This window comes from Chrysemys picta, chromosome 1, assembly GCF_011386835.1.
Source record: "Chrysemys picta bellii isolate R12L10 chromosome 1, ASM1138683v2, whole genome shotgun sequence".
NCBI lineage: Eukaryota > Metazoa > Chordata > Testudines > Emydidae > Chrysemys > Chrysemys picta.
The window spans coordinates 322,238,789-322,252,932 of NC_088791.1; the positions used below are offsets into that span (position 1 = coordinate 322,238,789).

The following is a 14,144-nucleotide window of genomic DNA, read 5'->3' on the forward strand; positions in this document are numbered from 1 at the left end:
GCAAGTTAGGCAAACACCTGTCAGGGATTGTCTAGATAATACTTAGTCCCGTTGTGAGTGCAGGGAACTGGATTAGAAGACCTCTCAAGGTCCCATCTAACCCTATGATTCTACGTTTCAGTGCTACAGTGACACTGCCTGTAGTGTAGACATACTCCAAGGCTCAAGTTGAGTACTCTTGGCGTTCTCTCTTCTGAACACCTCTTTTTGTGGGGATGACAGACTACTAGTGTTATTTTTAAACAGTTTTTGTATCTGATGCAAATTTAGTCATCTATAAGAAACAATAACTTAAGAATTTTTACTGACTAACATTTGTGACTCCCTCAGGCAGTCAGTAACATACCAGTAGTCTTTAAAATCCTGTTGCATCTCCCCCACCCCCCATGCCCCTCACTTCACTTTAGCAAAGCAAGCAATTAAAGATACTTTAAACGAGCAAAACTTTGCACAGCAGGGGTCTGAACTCCCTACTGCATTATGACTGCAGGGTGGAAGAATCAATTACGACTGAAATGCAAACTCTGACTTGCTCAGCAACTCTGTATAAACAAACTGCAGCCTGGAGCAAGAACTACATAAATAGTTGCACTTTTATAATGTTCTCTGCAGGGTACCAATACAACCCTAACAACAAAAGCTGAGAAGCCACCCCACAATTTTATTTTTTTTAATTAAATAAAGAATCATGGGGTCTTTCAGACAGCACTACCACGTGTGACTAAAATTTGATTCACTAAGCTTCGATAGTAAGAGATCAAAGAGATAATATCTTTATTTTCCACAACAAATCAGTGTGGTCTACAGAGTTGATCAAGTATAGGTCCCTTCAGAGGCATATTAATGAATGGAAGTATCTTTGAGTAGAAGGATTTTAGAAACTTAATTCTAAGACTTCATATGGTCCGGTTACTGAGACACTACAAAGTGAAACGGTGACTAAATTATCAAGATATTGTGAAATGGCAAATAGGGTTTTTTCCAGTGATTAGTCATTTGTTAGTGCCAGAAAATGTGCAGACCATCACCAACATCTTACAAAGAAATGTTAAATTTACAAACATCCCCATTACCTTACAATTACTTGAGCCTAACATCCTAGAGAGTTATAATACTTGTTTTCTTTGAAAGAAAGCAGATTGTTTTCTAAATTACAAAATAACCAGTTTCAGATTTATTACTAAACTTGTAGGATGACGTATGTGCTGCATTCAAACACAGTAAATTTGCTGCTTTTGAAAGGTCAAATTCAACTAAGACAGCACTAGGCTTCCATTCTTCCCAGCGAGCTGCTCTTGCAAGATGCTGAGCACCCTTGATACTTGGGAGTCCAAAAACCCCACCATCTTACAGGATCAAACCCACTTGGAATTTAAATCTATGCAAGTAAAACAGGTTTTATCCAGTAGCCCACGAAGTCTAGAAACAAAGTCTCTCTTAAACGTGACCTGCAAAAGAGGGAGGTGGGGGGAATTCCCCCAAACCCACCAATTTGGATGTTTTATGTAATATATAAGGCAGGCATGGCGGATTTTTTTTTTTTTTATAATAGAGGGGGTTTTAAAAAAAGAGAGGGAAAGGAATGTGTTTCTTTTTACTTTAGAAATACCACAAATTTTAAGTCTTCCCTTTCCTTAGCTTTGCTGGATGAGTCAGGGGGTCTCAGAGATGTATATTGTGAGAGTTCTCAGCCACTGACTGAAGGAGAAGAGGTGTTGAATCCCTGACAAATCTAGTCTAACCATGGAACCTAGACAGGTGTTAATAAAAACAACCCACTCAATTTTATACAGTCTGAATAAAAACGAATCCCCAACTCAATCAGGTTTATCTTCTTTGGTACTTGTCCTAATCTTACTAGCTCTCCAGCCAGCCAGAGTCCTCCAAAATCAAGCAGAGAAGCTTTCAGACCTTTCACCACCTTTAAAAAACCCACAAGACTTTTTGTAGTTCACCCTGAAGACGAACATAAACAACTTAACAGTGCATCTTTATACTGCTAGCTGACCAGCAGGTAGTATTCACAATGGCAAGAAAAGAATCTCATGGAGAAGTAAAAACTCCTAAAGGAGGGTATGTAATTTTCATGGACTTTTTTTTAAAAACTTTTTATGGAAGAGACTAATCAAAGGGTGGCTTGTTTTAACATTGTCTTCAACTCTAATAGTCCATAAGTTTAAAGTAGTAAGAAGGTGATGAAAATAAAATGGGAAGGGGGAAAAAACCTTCCACTTAAATTACTTAATTTTCTAATTACCAGGCCAACCAAATTTCCTCTAGCTCTAATATTTAACACTGTTTCCCCTCAGATTTTTAGTGAAAGGTGGAAAGCCAGCACTTAAACTTTAGGTAGTTTTATGTTAATGTTTACAGAGCACTTTGAAGTTGGAAAGTGCTATTAAATGGCCTCACTGCAAAGTGGAGACCTCTAAAGTATTTTATTGTTAAAGAGTGAAATTCACCTTGTCCAACCGGCCAATACAAGATTCTATGAACTGCTAAACCCCAGTTAAGGAAAGCAGTACCTCTTCTCTATCCAAAAGAGTTTTTTTTGTTTTTGAAGTATGCTAGGATTCATAGTAAATAGTGCATATTGTGGAAGAGTCTTGCAAACAGAAGTAGAGAGAGAGAGTGTGTGTGTGTGTGTGTAATCACTTTTCAATCATTACATCACATTTCCCAGTACATAGTCATTTTTGATACTTCACTGTGCAGATTTCAATAGTTGTCTTGAAGTTACAAACTGGGGACTGAAAAGAGCTAGGCTGCCACACAAAACAATCCCATGCCAGTGGGACACTGCCATCTTCTCTACATTTCTTAGTGCTTGATCTAGTGCAGTTTTAAGAGTTCCAACCAGAAAGTCTTCCACTACTTCTCTTAGGAAACTGTTTCACATTCTAATAGACTTTACTTTAAGAAAGTTTTTCATTAATATCAACCTTTAATTTTCCTTTTCTTAATGTCATCCTACTACTCCCAGAAATATCCCTTTCTATCTCCCTGTTGGTTTACTTTTCTTACCAAGAAACTCCATCTCAGCTATACAACCCATATGAGGCTTTTAGAAAACATTTTATCATGTCATAAATGTCTAATTTTACAATATATTCAGAAGAAAAAAAAAAGTATTTAACATTTCAGTTCCAACAGTTAATGAGAAAGGAAAAGGCATCCCTGAACAACACTATTTAAATAACTCATGTGGCTACACACACTGACTCACAACAAAGCCCTCCATAAATCAGAACCCTTTGCAGATAAACAAGCAATAGTCAATTACCTTTACTTGACTCCACTATAAAACAGTTCAGCACCAGTTTTGACTACCCAACATCAGAGTAATAATCCAGAACCAAACTCTCTACTAACACTGATGTAATCTTTTATCAGTCAGCGTGCCAGAGTCTAAGCAAAAGGGTTCTGGTGTCTCAATATGACAGAAAAAAGTCTTATTAATGAAATTAAAGCAAAGGCCAAAATTGTTTTGAAGACAAAGATTTGTTTCCTTAGTAACTGGCATTGCTGACCTGCAGAATACTAGTAATGATTTTACTTCACAAGATAGCCATTAAATTAGCATCTAGATTTTATACAGTAACTTAAAATAGGCTATGTTTGCCTGAAACCTAGCCCAAAGTAGGCGAGTTAAAAACCAGCTGGTGTTTTAGTTGTGCTTGCCCAAGCCTTAAAATGTGAGCTTGAATTCATGAATGCACCTTTGAGGAGGCTAGGAAACAATGTTAAACCTTAATCTTACAGGCTTCAAACTCCTGATATCCAGTAAAAACTGCCAGCATTGCTTCTGGTACTAATTTGCACACAAAAAGCCAGAGTACAAATCAAAACCAGTTTAGAATATTTTTAATTCCAACACAGCAAAAATATGTTTACTAGTCACCACTTTCAAAACAGAGCATTACAACTTCCTATAAATTAAATGCTTAACACCAAACAGCTCCATACATGACAAGTTTCAAAGTATACCTTTTAAACAAACTGAATTTTTTGTTTGATAGAATATGTTCAATCGTGTGGCATCTTAACTTTCCAACACTTAGGCTCCACCTAAGAGTTTTGTTTCATATTAATTTAACCCAAATTTGTCAGATTACTCCATGGGAGGTGTGGGCGATGACACAACCACTGCTGATTATGAAAGTGTGTATTCACCCATAGACAAACATGTCCTGGTGGCATCTAGCCTAGGTATTTTACATGTGCTACTTGCATATGCCTCCCGTGCAGACTTCCTGCATTCAACACCGTATTATTTTTAGAATTTACAAGAGGAAAATAAACCTTGATTTATTCAAGCTTTAGGAATTAAACATCCTTGTGTGAAAGAGGATTTTTTTCCTTACACAAAAAAAGTCACTATTAATGGGGAAATTCACCAACTTAAATATTTTTTTATTATATGTTTTAGCCACTTGAGATTTCCTAACATAGTAATGGCCAAACGAATTAGTTTTTACAACATAGAAAGAGCTGCGGACCCACAGCTTCAAGGGGTTAAACTAAATTCAATTACATCATTTGGATTTTTTCCTAAACTATGAAGGGAAACATATCATGGGATCTGAATACATGTAGAAAGAAAGAGAAACATCTTTATTTTTGGCCAGCAGTACTCTAACTATTCACCTCTCTCTTTTTAGGAGAATCTGAGTGAATTTTAGCTCTGCTGTGAAAGCATACAACTGCCTATAGTTAAATACTATGCTAGCTTCCACAGTTCATCTTGTACCACAATCCTGACACAACATCCTTGCTATACCATTATTTGCCTCACCTGGCAACTAATTATGTCTGTGATATGTAGAGATGACTATTCAGAGCTGGGATCAATCATCTTGCTTCACTTCACCTGTGACCCAATTCAATCCCTGCGGTAAAATGTTTTAAAACACATCTAGTGTCCATAATGGGTTTACTTTTCCTCAAAAAAACATTACTGGCAACCAATATAAGTGAATAAAGTAAATTAATACCTGCTTTGTTCTGCTCAGTATCAATTATGTAAAGTCATTAATTAGTGTGCAGCATTCATAAATCAGGGACATTGAACGATAAATTTGTTCTAAGTACCAAAGATTTTAAATAGGGTTGTCGAATAATTGCAGTTAACTCACACGATTAACTGAAAAAAAAATAATCGTGATTAATTGTACTGGTAAACAACAGAATACCAATTGAAATTTATTAAATTTCTGGATTTTTTTCTACATTTTCAAATGTTTTGATTTCTATTATGTAAAGTGTACACTGCTCACTTTATATTATTTTTGATCAAAAATATTTGCACTGTAAAAAATGATAAACAAAAGAAATAGTATTTTTCAATTCACCTCATACAAGTACTGTAGTGCAATCTCTTTATCATGAAAGAGTAACTTAGAAATGTAGATTTTTTTATTACATAACTGCACTCAGACAAAACAATGTAAAACTTTAGAGCCTACAAGTCCATTCAGTACTGCTTCTTGTCCAGCCAATTGTTAAGATAAACAAGTTTGTTTACATGAAAGGAGGATACTACTGCCTGCTTCTTATTTACGTCACCTGAAAGTGAGAACAGGTGTTCACATGGTGGCACTTTTGTAGCCGGCACTGCAAGGTATTTACGTGCCAAATATGCTAAACATTCGTATACCCCTTCATGCTTCGGCCATGTGAATGTCTGTTCTCACTTTCAGGTGACATTGTAAACAAGAAGCAGGCAGCATTATCTCCTGCAAATTGTAACCAAACTTGTTTGTCTGAGTGACTGGCTGAACAAGACATAGGACTCAGTGGGCTTGTAGGCTCTAAAGTTTTACATTGTTTTGTCTGAGTGCAGTTATGTAACGACAACAACAACAACATCTACATTTCTAAATTATTCTTTCATGATAAAGAGATTGCACTACAGTACTTGTATGAGATGAATTGAAAAATACTATTTGTTTTTTACAGTGCAAATATTTTAATCAATATTAAAGTGAGCACTCTACGCGTTGTATTCTGTGTTGTAATTGAAATCCATATATTTGAAAATGTAGAAAATATCCAAAAATATTTAAATAAATAGTATTCTATTATTGTTTAACAGTGCAATTAATCACAATTTTTTTAATTGCACAATTAAGTGCAATTAATTTTTTTTAATCGCTTGACAGCCCTAGTTTAAAATTCTTAAATCTTAAAGTTATTGCTTTACTTCTTATGGAAGGGGGAAGAGATGGGTTTTATGATGGGGTATGTGATAAAGGCTGCCACTAATAAGGAGATAGTGAAAATGCCACCACTTACCAATAACGTTTAATATAAAAAAGAATAATGTTATAATTAGTAGCTAATACCACTGTTACTTGAACGGCAACTTCCAAATGGGCAGCCTTTCGTTAATTTACAGCTTTCTATAGAGCAGCAATTATCTATTATATGTTTGATGGGTTACAGATTATTATTCCTCCCATGCTGTGATCCAGAGGAGTATTAAACAATTCAACTGTCCTTTTTCCTAACCTCTGAGAATGATGGGGGGGGGGGGGTAGGATAGTTAGAAGATTTATACCAAACTTTTGTTTGCCTTTAAGGAGAGTTCAAGAACCCAGCAAATAAAAGTGCTTCCCTGGTGGCAACACTTGTTCCCAGAAAACTTGGTGCGACAGTACTTGAGCAACCAGGGCATACAACAATTTTTCTTCATAAATGCATCAGTGTCTCTTTCACTGCATGAAAGTCTGATTAATCCTTTAATAAGCAGTCCCCTTCTAAGAAATGTACCAAACTTTATAACCACTGTTACGGATACTCACAGCCTCTTTAAGACTTCCCATTAGAAAACACTGATAATTGACTAATTAATGCTACATGTGATAATTTGTGCTTGTTAACATGTTACAGTATATTTTAAATCAGAGTAACGCCAACTGAATACAAAGCTGAACTTAAATTCAATTTGGGGAATCCAAAATGTGAGCAATATTATAAAGAAATGAAAAACATTTTCTTTTTAATCTATATTAAAGCAAAATTACATTGTTCTTCTAATAATATCAGAGGCAGTTTTACATCAGTGCTTCCAGGGGATTTTAAAGTTGTAGTTTTACATGTTCAAAAAAAAAAAAAAAATTGAAAACAGTTTTGCTTTTTACCCTTAATACTACTTACAGAAACTGGTAGTAATGTGATCTCGTTATTGTTCTAAAATATGCTCCTATAGTTAAACATGGGAAATCGCATCCCTTCAATGTACACGCACAGCTCCTATTAAGGTTAATGGGAGTTGTACTCACAACTGCTGAGCCTTGCTTCCCATACAGCATTAATATTTGGCTCGCAATGAGGGCCTGCTCCAGTGCCCATTGAAGTCAATGGAATGATAAAGTCCTCATTGAAGTCAATACTTATCAAGCCCCTACAAAGCACAAACGTTGTTCTTAGGAAAATAGAAATTTTTGAATACGAAGTCATTTTAAAATTATATAAAAGAACAACCAATGAAAAAATATTAGTGTGAATCCCCAAAAGTGTATCTATTTTTAATTAAGATTTTTTCCCAGGGAGCCATAACAATTCATTGTAATTTCACAACTTGATGCCGATTGTCCAGTTTTCCTTTGGAACAAAATGGAAACTTATAAAAGGAAAACACATTTTAATTGTTTTATTCATACTTCCATGAGATGTAATGTTAGTTTGTATGGTCTCTATTATCTTAACTTTTTTTATACCGTACTACAAAAATACTGCATATGGCAGAGTATTCAACACAGGGATACTATCAGTGCTCCTGCATTTTCTTTTTGAAAGCAGTGAGGTATTGTGTGTCATTCTTTCCACTGATGCCCACCCACTGAGCTTAGTGCAAGTTCTTTACAGAGCATTAAAGACAGACTTTCATCTTTCTCCCAGCTCACTCTCAAGACAAATAGACTTGCCCTTCCCCCCAAATATGGAAATACTTTGTGCAACTGCAGTTTCAAAATAATTTTGCAGCATCAATATCACAGAGAAATATTAAAGGCTTTTCATTTTTAAAGGATAAAGAAGTCATCCTATTGTATATAATAATATTTTCCAAAACCAAGAAATGTAACTCATCGGGAACACACACAAGTTAAGAATTTTTAAATGCAACACACACAAGTATATTTCCTTCTTTTAGTTACCCGAGTTTGTTGTGAAATTAGCTAATATAAATGTGTTTTTTTTAAATCTTGGGGAAGCTGGCTGATATACAATGCATTGTAAACATTACAGAAAACTTAAAAAAATAGTCAGGAATCAATGTTATGAACATGAAATTAAGTTTTTATTTGTACTCTGGCTTACATATAGCTCAGTAGAGTGAGAGTAGTAAAAACTTCAACTGCTTTTTAATAGCACAAGTATAAAAAAATAGCCTAAACCTATCATAAGCAGTAGTTACAATTTTAGTCTCCAACGGTACTGTTCATTTAATGTCAGAATGAACCTGAGCAGGGCGAAGAACTTCAGAGAAGCTCCATTAATTATGTTGCTGAATACGTACTTCATCTGTACACTAAGGTACTACATTCAATTTAATGTCACCTTGGATCCAAATAGACCAACAAACATTTTCTGGCCCAGAAAACTGAGGTCAGTTCTTCCTTGTTTTTGTATAAGTGCTGAGGAAGAATGGGAGAGAAATGTAACAGCAGTGTCAATCACTTTATTAGGTCCTATACCTTTCTATATTACAAATCACATAAAAGCAAAGAATCAAGCTGCATTATTGTTTTAAGGGCCTTTAGTTCCATATTAGATCAAATTACCTGAATCTATCCCTAACTCTGTACAGAACATGTAAGAAATACACAGCTAGCAATAACCCATCTGATAAGAGATCTTACAAAAGGTTAATGGTAACAGTAAATATCACTGAAAACCAACTTAGCTTTATTCAGGAAGTCATAGAACACTTCATAAAGACAATAGGAAGCTGCTGACAAACTGCGTGGAAGAACTGCTTCCTGCAGGAAAAGCAACTACAAGACAGCTGGACTGAGCAATAGCAGTTTCCTCACGGGGAAAGGGGAAGGGGTATTACACCACTTTTATAGGAATTAAGTGGACTGTGTTGTATGATTTAAAATAGCCCAGCGTTGAATATAAAATAAGCAAATCACACCAGAAATTACATCTAACATACGGATTTCCCCTTTTGAAAAGTGTTGACTGCTATTACTGCAGCAATGCATTTTATCTCTTGCCCAGAGGTTGAGCTGGTAGCCCCCCTTCATAGTTCATTGAAATGTCAACCTACCACTGGCCAACAGGAAGTGCTTCAAAAGCCATGTGATTGACACACTGACCAATTATGCAATCTTTATTTTATATTCAGTCCATTCTGAAACACTCCTGCTCTGCATGATAATATTGTGCAGGCTAACATCTGACTACTTACTAAGGAGACAATACTTATTTTACCACTGATGAACTCTAGCTACATTTCACAGAAGTTTGCAGCTTTAATGAAGTATAAATGCTACCACCCATGACAGGAATGTGTTTGCCTCACCGCTCTAACTCCGCTTCAATTACACTATAGAATAATTATGCTAATAAAAGTCCTGGTTATAAGGGTTATATGAATATTAATGAAGTATTGGACCACCACATATTGGGCAGAAATTTAAACTTATACATGAAGTTTAAATGATGATGCTGAAATGGACTAATGTAAGAATGCCGGATGTTGGGATTTCAAAACTGGATCCTAACCCAGAATATCCCAGACTGATATATGAGTACAAGAGTTGGTCACTAGGGTCACTAGAATATTTGGCTATTTTGGGTCATTTTCTCACCTGCCTCTCCCATTGTGAAAATTGTTGCATTTGCAGTTCTTGATCTTTTCATCAAGTGAAATTTCCATACTGTATTTAACCGTCCACAGGATAGACAGATTTGAATTTAATTTTTTTAATATATTGTATAATTTTGATGGCTACCAATATTTTAAGCACTTTTTTATTTTTCTCTAAGTTGCATAAAATAATGGGTTTTAAGCTTTTTAAATTTTTTATCGATTTAAATTTTCACGGTTGTGTGAAATTATGGGGAGTAAGACAATGGGGGTCAAAAAGTTAAAAAAGTTTGTCATCATATGTCAAAATATACAAAGTAAATATCCTTAAATAAAACTTTTTTTTCCAAACAGCATTTTTCTTACTTTGCCTATCTGTAAATTTGAATTATCATGACAGGAAATATCTGTCTTTGGTTTGGGTGTGTATGGTTAAATCTATGTTTATCAACATTTATTGATAGAAAACTAGTCCTTCCAAGCATAAGTATAGGGTGTACTACGATAACCAACACCATAAGGCTGACTAACAACTGAAGATATGTCTAATACTTTCACCTATTCTGTATAAATTTACCAATTTACCAGAAAGGATCATGCTTTCATGGAATGGCTTCGGAATGGGGCAATGGGTACAAAAAGCAACAATAGCAAGCTAATGAAGAGGCTGAATACCTGGAAGAGGGGCCAAAACTCTGCATATTGTAGAGGGAACCAATTATTCACAAACAAAAATTGCTCACAGATTCCAAGGCCGGAAGAGAACATTGTGATCATCTAGTCTGATCTCCTGTCTAACACAGGCCAGAGAACTTCCCCAAAATAACGCCTACAGCATATCTTTCAGAAAAACATCCATTCTTGATTTTAAAATGGTCAGCAATGAAGAATCCACCACAACCCTTGGTAAAATGTTCCAGCGGTTAATTACTCTCGCCGTTAAAAACGTACGCCCTGTTTCCAGTCTGAATGTGTTTAGTTTCAACTTCCAGCCATTGGATGATGTTTTACCTTTTTCTGCCAGACTGGAGAGCCATTATTAAATATTTGTTCCCCTTATAGATACTTATACCTGGAATCAAGTCAACCCTTAATCTTCTAAACATATTGAGACTCAGTGAGTCTATCAGGCATATTTTTTAATTCTTTAATCATTCTTGTGGCTCTTCTCTGAACACTCTTCAAATTATCAACGTCCTTCTTGAATCTGGATCCCCAGAACTAGATATAGTATTCCAGCAACAGTCACACCAGTGCCAAATACAGAGATAAAATAACCTCTCTTCTCCTACTCAAGATTCCCCTGTTTATGCATCCAAGGATCAACAAGCCCTTTTGGCCATAGCATCACACTGAGAGCTCATGTTAAGCTAATTATCCACCATGACCCCCAAATCTTTTTCAGTCACTGCTTCCCAGAATAGAGTCCTCCATCCTGTAAATATGGCCACATTCTTTGTTCCTAGATGTATTAGAGCACAAAAGTCATACTAACAGCAAAGGTCTGGATACACTTATGTTTTGAGAAAACTCAGAAGTATAAATAGACAAACTGCCAGTTTAAATCAGCTTCCAGGACCTATATATGTATTCTATCTAAAGTTCAAAATAACTGTTTTAAGAAAACTTCTGAAATATACATTAGCTTGTGCTAAAAGGAATTCTTCAAAAAAATTCTTTACTGTATATTTTTGAAATATCCAAAGTGTTTCACTGGTACTCAGGTTATAAAGATAACACAAGCAATTCTGAACTGCAATGAGGCTTGTGGGTTACACCTGTAGACAGTGTTATAAGACCTATTAGGGACAACAAATGCTGATCTTTAAGTGTGAACAGAGCCTTCCTCATCAGACTCTCCCAAAGCACAGAATCACCCAAGGAAAGTAGAAAGAAAACAGCCTATTAAGCTGTTGAAAATCTCCCCAGGTCAGCATGTGACCCAGCAGGGAGAGGTTCAAAAAGTACAGCCTTTATTTTTCTTCCTAACAACCTGGTTTGTTTCCACTCTTTTCCCCTTCAAGACACATCCTTCACAGCTAGCAGCTCTTTCAATCATTTACTTTGGATGTCTGCTTGAGAACAAACGACCTTGCTCATGCAGATGAGTTTGCCAGACTTGTGTGTACTTTCCAGTCTCAGGCTCTTTATTGTTCTTGCTGAAACCTGACCCTTTGAAATGGATACCAGGACACCAAGAAAGGACAAAAAAAGAAAACTTGCAGAAAAAAGGAAAAGATTTTCTGTAGTAATAATGAAACTGTAGAAAAGCTTTCCAAGATCAAATCCTTCCCTCTGCTTTCACCTGAATGAGCATAATTAAAGAATCAATTATAAAAGTGTATTTAAGTGTAAAGACATTTAGCATCTCTTATAAAGCAATAAAACCCTTTCTATAAAATTGAAATAGTCAACAATTACTAAAAATAGTAAGAAACACTAGCAATTGCGCAATTTTAAATCCATTACATTTGATCTGAATTAGCAGACTGTTGTGTTTGCAGTTTTGCCCTATTATATAAGCTAGTTCATAAGAGTAATACAGTAAAAAAACGGTTTTGATCTAATTTCAAGATTTATGTTGAGCTCCTCAAGGCCAGTGGGAAATATTCTCAGCTGGTGTAAACTTGCCTAATTCCAAAAAGTTCAAAGGTGCAATGCCAATTTATACCAGCTGAGGATCTGGCCTAACATGTATTATTCAGTTACATCGACAAAAATCACAGCTACATACTCTTTGGCTACTGCCTATTTTTGGGTTCTTAACACAGAATAATCTCCCAAAGAATTCAGACTTGAATACTTTATTTTGGTAAACATGACACAGAAGTTTCCAATAATCTTAAAGCAAGCAAGGTATGACTATACAAATGCTTTATTTGGTTCAAGTAAACTAGGATTATATATATATGCTTTATTTTCCCTAAATTCAAAATGGCAAATAATGGGCTACTTGGAGCCTCCCAGTTTAACAAAATGCTAAAAATAAGTAAAAGAAAATGCTAAAAATACAGCCCAAGTATTTGAGGGCCAATTGAGCATTGGCCTGCTAAACCCAGGGTTGTGAGTTCAATCCTTGAGAGGGCCACTTAGGGAACTGGGGTAAAAATCTGTCTGGGGTTTGGTCCTGCTTTGAGCAGGGGGTTGGACTAGATGACCTCCTGAGGTCCCTTCCAACCGTGATATTCTATGATTCTATGTTGTGGGGCTCACTCTTTCAGAGAGGAGGATAGGCTCCTGCTGCTTTAGAAACTATACCGTATAAAAGAAAAACACTCCCTAATGGATTATATCTCACACTGCTGGCATGTGTAAGCTCTTGTCAGTTATAGAAAAGGGTATACTAATTTCAGTATAGGAAAAAAGCCATGTATGCATGAGTAAGGAGCAATTTTCAAGAATTGTATGAATTTTCCCTCTCAAGCCAAACAATGTAAATTAATTTTAAGAACTATAAACTCCAACCCTGTAATCAGATCCATGTGCCAATGGACTCCGCATGGGCACGGGAGTCTGCATGCGTGGATCTGAATGCACAATCAGTGCCTATATCATTGCACTTTGAACAATCAGATCAATCCTTTACTCCTCTCACTACAATATCTGCGCCAAAGTTATTTAACATTTTTAACATCCATTTTATAGCAATTTGTGTAACATTTCCATTTATTTTGGCCTGAAGGAGAACTTTATGCAATTCAAAATATCATTATATACATTCAAGTGATTTTTAAAACACAAACACAGAAAACAACCACATATTTAAGACAAACCAAGAATAAGACATGTTTAAAACACACAGGATTTTCATAAGAGCTGAGCACTCTCACCTCCAATTGAAGTCAGTGGGAACTGCAGGTGCTCAGTACTATTGAAAATCATGCCCTATAGCTGGGGTCGGCAACCTTTCAGAAGTGGTGTGCCAAGTCTTCATTTATTCACTCTAATTTAAGGTTTTGCGTGCCAGTAATACATTTAAACATTTTTAGAAGACCTCTTTCTCTAAGTCTATAATATATAACTAAACTATTGTTGTATGAAAAGTAAATAAGGTTTTTAAAATGTTTAAGAAGCTTCATTTAAAATTAAATTAAAATGCAGAGCCCCCTGGACTGGTGGCCAGGACCTGGGCAGTGTGAGTGCCACTGAAAATCAGCTTGCGTGCCACAGGTTGCCTACCCCTGCCCTATAGTTTTAAAATACATTTTACACTAAATGAACTTTAGTAAAGATGCAGCGATTCCTACACACAGAGATTCTTAAACATGGAACACAAACTTTGTTAGAAGAAGAACAGGAGTACTTGTGGCACCTTAGAGACTAA

The 14,144-nt window shown here is 35.8% G+C and overlaps 1 protein-coding gene across 19 annotated transcripts in view; it reads right to left on the minus strand.

Annotated features, from left to right (window-relative positions):
• YAP1 (Yes1 associated transcriptional regulator) overlaps positions 1 to 14,144 on the minus strand; it is a 185,001-nt gene that overhangs the window by 132,680 nt on the left and 38,177 nt on the right. The gene's annotated exons all lie outside the window — the stretch shown is intronic.